Source organism: Lutra lutra, chromosome 5, assembly GCF_902655055.1.
Source record: "Lutra lutra chromosome 5, mLutLut1.2, whole genome shotgun sequence".
Lineage (NCBI taxonomy): Eukaryota > Metazoa > Chordata > Mammalia > Carnivora > Mustelidae > Lutra > Lutra lutra.
The window spans coordinates 79011396-79019243 of NC_062282.1; positions in this window are offsets into that span (position 1 = coordinate 79011396).

A 7848-nucleotide genomic window follows, 5' to 3' on the forward strand; every position below is an offset into this window, starting at 1 on the left:
AGTGAGCCTCCTTTTTTCCTCCCTGCACACTGTTGATGCCAGGCCTTTGCATATGGTCTTCCATCTGTCTGTCCCTCCTTTATTCGATATTCCAAACTTTCTACATTTCTTCCCCAGGAAGACTTCTCTTTGCCTCCTGAACCCAATTAGGTCACTGTGCCATAGGCCACCCTATAAAACCCTGTTCTTCCCCTTTTGTAGCACTCATTGTAGATATGAATTTCCAGAAGGCCTTCATTCAACTAGGTATTTAAGCAACAGTTATTTCCAGACTTCCTACTATGTGCTAGGCATTATTTGGGCAACTGGGGACATAGCAGTAGGCAAGAAAAAGATAAGCCACAGACCCTGTTCATAATGATACTATTCTAGCAAGAGAGACAGACAATAAGCAAACTGACACATTAACATAGGGATTTCTGCCTCACTTACTGTCGCGTTTCCAGAACCGGACATTGTACCTAACACACTCTAGATACTCCATAAAGATTTGTTGAGGTGAAGGAAAAGAGATGAGGGAGAATGGCAGCTAGCCTCTGGAAAGAGTCAGAGTGGCCAGCATCAGAGCCAACATCACTAACCGCCCCCCCCCCCCCCGCAAGGATAATTTCACCCTAAAGATCTGTCCAACTTACAGGGAGGACCAAAATAGGTTGGAGCCTACCCTCCTCTGTTGGTCTCCAAGAATATGAGTCTAGGGAGCGGAAGCAGTGGCTTATCTTCATTTCTGTCTACCCTGTGCCTGTGTAGGCATGTAAAAATGGGAACCAGTGAATGGCGAAAAGCCCCAAACCTGCCAAGTGATCTATCCACTTCTGTGCATTCTTGTACCAGAGACTAGCTAGCTGATTGCTAAACTCATTTCCTCTTTCTCACGGACACCTACCTAGATTACATCTGCCCACTCTTCTTGGGAGTTAAGTATGACCACATGGTGAGCTTTTGCCAGTGGAGTGTGGTTGGAAGTAATAGAATCTCCCAGGTATCATCATTCATGCTCTTCTTCCATCACAATGACCTTGGAAACTGCGTATTACAGATGACAGAGAAACAAGATGGAAGGATCAGGGTCCCTGAACTTCCACTTAGAAAAGCGTCTGCCATGTATTAGGGCCACTCATTCTGGACTTAACCTGAAGTGAGAAATAAGCTACTGTGATAGGCCCCCAGGGATAGGAGTTTGCTTGTTAGACAGCTGGCACTCTCATAACTGTACAGTTCCGCCCTCTCTGGGCCAGTGACACCTCTCCAGCCCAGAGTCCATCCCTGGGCTCAAGATTTGGCTCTATGACTGGGAACCGAACATCTCTACTGACAAGGTAGGTCACTACTTTAGACTTAATGTGACCAAACCTGGGCTTGCTATCTTCACCCCCAACCAGCTCCTCCTTGTTCAGAGCGGCCAATCTCAGTTGACGGCACCGTTTTCTGCCCAGGCATATAAGCCTAAATTTCAGTCGTCTTTAACTCCCCATTCCCTTCCTCTCATCTTCTACTACCTCTTGAATTCATGTACTTCCCTTCTTATCCATTGCTACTACCATCAGACACTACAACCTGGATACTGTCACAGCCACCAACCCGCTGGTCTCCCTACGCTACTGTAGCTACCTCTCTGGTCCACGCTCGACACTGCAGCCTGAGTCATCTACCCAAAAGTAGATCTGATCGTGCCACCTCCTACCTGTGCTCTTGGGAAACCCCTGCACTGGTTCCCTGCCACTCGGAGAAACCAGTCCGAACTCCCTGGCACTGTTTTGAAGGTTCCTGTATAATGGCGCCTGGTCTCCCTCTGCAGCATCTTCATCTCTTCTACAGACCCCAACCCAGCTGTCTACACTCTCGTCACACCAAACTCATTTCAGTTACTCATTCACATCGTCCTCCCTCTCAGTCCTGTTACCTCGGCCTAGAATACTCTTTTTTTAAAAAATAAAGATTTTATTTATTTATTTATTTATTTGACAGAGAGAAAGCGCAAGCGGGGGAGGAGCAGAGGGAGAGGGAGAAGCAGACTTCCCACTGAACAGGGAGCCTGACAGAGGTCTCAGTCCCTGGACTCCGGGGTCATGACCTGAGCCGAGGGCAGATGCTTAACCGAAGGAGCCACCCAGGCGCCCCAAGAATACTGTTAACAACCTCCCCTCTTCTCTTAGACCCTAGTTGGTCTTCCTGCCTTCCCTTGAATTTTACTTCCTCAAGGAAGTGGCCCCCTTGACCATCAGAGCAGGCTCACTCACCTGGCACCTCTTCCTGCCCATCATAACTGTCTTGACACCTGATTATTATGATCTGTTTAATTGTCTACCTTCCCTGCTGGAGTGCAAGCCCCTGGAGGGTGGGGCCTGGGTTCTGCTCACTCTTGTGTGTTTAGCTTCTAGAACAAAGTAGGAATCACTGTATGTCTGTTAGATGAACGCATGTGAGAGCAGTGAACTTTTTTCAACTGTTGCCAACTGGAACTTGCAACACAGAACCTCTCAACAGCCTCTTAGGAATATCAGTGCTCTTTGATGATAGCAAACAGTTAATTCTCAGAGTTTCTCTGCAGTCTGAGTCAGAGTGATTAGCACGCCTTATTAATGAGGAAACAGAGCCCCAGGGGAGCAGGTGATCTGCCCCAGGGAGGCAGCGAGGTGAGGTAGTCACAGGGCTCTGGCTGTGACCACACTACTTCTACCTCCCCCTCCTACTTTTCTCCTTTCTGAGCACCAGGCGGAAATGTAATGTCATGACACATTGGGGGATTTCTTTCTTCCAATGCTTTTTTCTGATGTGACTCCAGCCTGGGGGGTTGGGGGAGCACAGGCCAAGGGAGGAGGGAGGCGGGAGTGGGGAGGTTACTGCCGCATTCCTCAGTGGCCTCCTCCGTTTGCATAGCTCTGAGAAAGAAGAAAGAAGTTAGCAAGCTTTGGCAGAAGCACTGGGCATTCAGCTCCCGTTCTGGCAGCTGCTGTGGCTGAGCCCGAACACACGCTCTGCCAAGGCCAGGGAGGCCAGCTCTCTCTGCCGGCTCCAGCTGCCAAGATGAGGTGGAAGAGGTCAAGGCCTTGGCCGAACATGGGGGATCACAGAAAGAGTCCCCTTCTTTCTGCCCAGCTTGGCAGCCAATTGGCCATGGGCCAATAAGTGTGTGCATATGGAGTGGGGGGAGCAGCGGAGGTTGGAGAGCTGGTGTGGGCATCAGATAGCCCAGGGGCTATCTCAGCCCCTCACCCACCCTGGACATACTGGAGGGGCAGCCCCTCGGCAGATGTCCCCACCCAGCTGTTGGGGCCACTGCCATCACATTCCAGAGCAGACCAAGCGCCACAGAGTGTGGCTTGAGAAAGAACGTGAGGCCCCACTCACCATGGAAACTAGGCTTCCTTGAAAAGGTCACATATTTGATGTGGCTGTCATCAGGGTACCTTAAACCCAGCACTGTTCCTGTTTTCCCAAAACCCGCCAGCAAAGAAGCTCCGAGACAATGGGGGTGGCAGCTGACCTGTTTGCTGGCTTTAGACAGGTCCCTGTCACAGTTTCCCCTTCTCCACAAAGCCCAAGGCTGTACTGCTTACCCAGCCTGACTCCAACCTGAACCCACGGGGACAATCCTGCAGGCTGAGCCCTGAGTCTGGCAAGGACCCAGATGGGCCAAAAATCTGGAAGAGGAGGGCGCCTGGGTGGCTCAGTGGGTTAAGCCGCTGCCTTCGGCTCAGGTCATGATCTCAGGGTCCTGGGATCGAGTCCCACATCGGGCTCTCTGCTCAGCAAGAAGCCTGTTTCCCTCTCTCTCTCTCTCTGCCTGCCTCTCCGTCTACTTGTGATCTCTCTCTCTGTCAAATAAATAAATAAATAAATAAAATCTTTAAAAAAAAAAAAAATCTGGAAGAGGAGGTGCCCACAAGACCCACGAGTATAAAAACTAGCAGAGGGCTAGAAGTCAGAGGTTGTTAATATCTATCATGGACTGAGTACTTACTCTACACCAGGCACTGTGACAAATGCTTTGTAATACAAAAACCCTCAGAAAAGTGAAGCTTTGCAAGGTTAAATAATTTGCTCAAGATAATTATATGACCAGAAAATGGTGTGGTTAGGATTTGAACTCAGTTTTGTCTGACCCGGAGTCTAAACTTTTGTCAAAATTTGTTATTTAAATTCAATTAATTAGCATATAGTGGATTATCAGTTTCAGATGGAGAGTTCGGTGATTCCTCATTTGCTTGTAACACCCAGTGCTCAACACATCACGTGCCCTCCTTAATGCCCATCACCCGGTTATCCCATCTCCCACCTGACACCCCTCCAGCAAACCTCAGTTTGTTTCCTGTGATTACGAGTCTTGGGGCACTGGGTGGCTCAGTCAGTTAAACGTCTGCCTTTGGCTCAGGTCATGATCCCAAAGTCCTAGGATGGAAACCCCTGTTGGGCTCCCTGCTCAGCAGGGAGTCTGCTTCTCCCCCTGCATGTGCTCTCTCTCTGTATGTCAAATAAATAAACAAAATCTTAAAAAAAAAAAAAAAAGAGCCTCTTATGTTTTGTATCCCCGGAGTCTAAACTCTTAACCTCTACTCTACCTTCATTCCCTCATATCTTCATGCATTCATTCATTCATTCCACTGTCCATTCACTCACGCATGCCTCAAACATTTAGTGAGAGCCGCTGATGTACTGGGTGCAGGCACACAGAGCTGCCTAAGGACACGCTCTGCGGCTCCAGTAGCTCACAGTGGGTGAAACAGGTGAGCGCACAGTGACAACACATGGGGTGATGAAAGCCATGGGAGAGGAACCCCAAAGCTGCTTTGGGAAGTGGACTGATTTTCCTTGCATTGTCCAAGGCCCAGTGTGGAAGTGCAGAGGAGGAGTGACTAACACACCGGGACTGAGTGTGGGTGGTAGACTTTCTCCAGAAGTTGCCCAAACACACACCTGGAAGAGGATGTTTGTACCTGCAGGGTTGAACTTGGGTCAGACTTCTCCGGCCTGGAGTCTCAGGGTCCAGAGTTCCAGCCACTGGGAAGAAGTACTTCTTCCCCCAGTGAACCTGGTCAGGCCCTCCTTCCCAAGAAGGGCCAATCCACCTGCTCAGTATCACTGAAGAAATAGAAGTCAGGCCTTCCTAGAGAGCCTTGGCTTGAGGTCATGGTTTACATGCCAGCCTTAGCCCAGACACTAGGAGCATAAAAGAGAACCAACTGGTAGCTTCTTCTTTCTGAGATGGTCCCACTGAAGCTGGCCTTCTGAAAGCTAGGGTCAGCAGAAACAAAACTAGTCCCTCATTAAAAGGAAGCTAATCCAGTGACTTCTAGGTTAGGCAAGAAAATAAGGGTTGGGGAAAAGGGTGACTTAATTCCTCCCGTCTGTCTGGTTCCTACACCCACATCATATGTCTTTGGGGAAGCCTCCCACACAGGCTATGATCCATTAACTACAGCAATCCGGCCCTGAAAGGAGCCCTTTTCCTTAGATGCCCTGTTGGTTAGTAATGGCCAAGATGCCAGGAGGGAAGAATGGAGGAAGGGAGGGAGGGCGGGATGTTCTCTGAAGAGCATGAGGGCAGCTGACTTCCTTCACAGCTGTGTGGGTGGCAGTGAGCTAAGAGGTCCCTGATCTCTTCTCCATCAATCAAGGGGCAATCAAGCAAAAAAAAAATGTGCAATTTTAAAAGTTCAAAAAGAGAATCCAAACCACAGCAACCTCCAAATTATATTAATTTGGTGGTGGCCTTAGGCTCCGGAAACCAATCACGGAAAGGGCAATTCTAACTTCCTCTTCCTACTCTTGGATGAGGTTAGCCTTTTTTTCTTTCTCCAGGGTTGGTCTCCATGAAGCTCCATGACCTGCTTATTCCCTATTGCTCTGTTCCTGGAGGCCTGGCCTGGTCTGGGCATCCTTATCACAGCAAGGAAGAAAATATAGAGACTTCTCCTCTCTTCTGTTTTTGGAGAATGGTGTCCAAGGTAGAAGTTCATGGTCAGCGAGGAGTCTGGGCCCTCCTGGGAGGGGTCAGAGACAAAACTGATTTAGCTGGGTGAAGTCCTGTGCCACACTCTCTAACCCTCTGAGCCTCAGGGCCCTTGATCATGAAACTGGGAACAAGAGTATGATCTGGGGCACTATGTAAGTAAGTTTCTAAAATAGGAGTATGCTTTAGAGCTTGAAACATCATATAAATGTCAGGTGTCCTCATTTGTTTCTGTCTTTAGGTCCTTATTTACAGTTTTGCCTCTTCTTTTTTCCCCCTCCTTGCATCCCCCTTCCTCTCTCTCATTGCCCTCTCTGTAGTGCCCTCCTTTACCCCATATGGACTTAGTATGTCCACAGAAGAATGTTTACTTCTATAGTCCCCATGAACTCCTCCCCCATTCCTTCCCATCTGGGTGGCTAGAACCATCGTTTACCCAGTTTCTCAGGTTAAAATACAAGAAGTCATCTTTGATTTCCATAATTCCCACAATTCCACCCATCAGTGTGTCTAACGGGTGATTCCCTCCAAACATAGCCTGAATCTGACCATTGCTCACCACCTCTCCTACCACTGTATTCCTGGCCACCAGCATGTCTTCCCTGGATGACTGCCAAGGCCTCCTAACTGGTCTTGCTTCTTCCACTTTTGCCCCCTAAAACCTCTTTCTGTGCATAGCAGAGTCATATTTGCAAAACAGGAATCAAATCCTATCAGTGTCCTACTCAAAACACTCCACTGGCTTCCAAATTGCTCACCATGGTCTACAAGGCCCTACATGATCTGGTCCTTGCCTCCCTCTTCAACCTTCAATGACTATGCTGTGTCGCTCAAGGGATCCTTTCTTTCCTTCATACAAACAACGCTTATTTTTGTCTCAGGGCCTTCGTATGCCTGATCTCATCTTGTCTCGGTTCAAGTGTTACCTCTGCAGAGGGACCTTCTTTGAGCTACCTATATAAATTAATTCTTCCCCCAATAACTCTTCAGCACATCACTCTTTGTGTGCATGTGTGTGTGTTTATATTACTTATTTCTGAAGTTACCCTATTTCTTTATTTATACATCTATTGTTGGTCCAAGTGTTGGTCTCGCCACTGTTCTCCAGTGACAAGTATAGTATGTGGCACATTATAAGTGCTCACTCGGTTTTATGGATGAATGAATGAAAGCCCTTGCTCCAAAGTACTTCTCTTTCTTTTCTTCCCCCACCCTCGCTCCATCAAAATGCCCTCTCCTTCAGAGCGTGGATTTCATCTGGAAGGTGATTGGGAGGCTTCCACAAATATTTGCTGAATGAATGAAGCTAAAATGAATTACACCAACAAAGAATCCCAGCCTCTCGATGCTCAGTTATTCCCAGAAGTATTAGCATTCTCAAACAGGAAGCTTGAATTTCAGGCATTGTTGACAAAGGGAAGAATTTCAGGCCAGCCAAGTTGAAGTGATATATTTGGACAGAGTTGCTGTTCCCGGGCTTCTTAAACCCACAAATATTTGTTAAGACCCTTTAAAGCTCCTTTGAAACCACAGTTGACATTAAAATGTAAAACACTGATTGAGAAGCATGTGTCTAGGGGAAAAAAATGTGGACTAGAATTCAGAAGGCTGGGTTTCAACGCCCAGTGTGCCTCCAATTATTTCCTTGGACAGGTTGCTAAAGATCATCAACATTTACTGAGTATCTAGCATGTGCCATGAGCTAGGCACTTTCTTCGCAGATATCATTTCTGCAACTCATCGAGGTGGATATATTTAGTATCTCTTTTAAGAGCTGGGAGACAGGTTCAAAGAGGTCAGATATCAGGCATGAGAGCACCCCCTAATAAACAGAGGCACCTGGACCCAGACCCAAGACCGAGTCTGCCTGCTCTCCTGTTCCTTCCCCTGTCCCC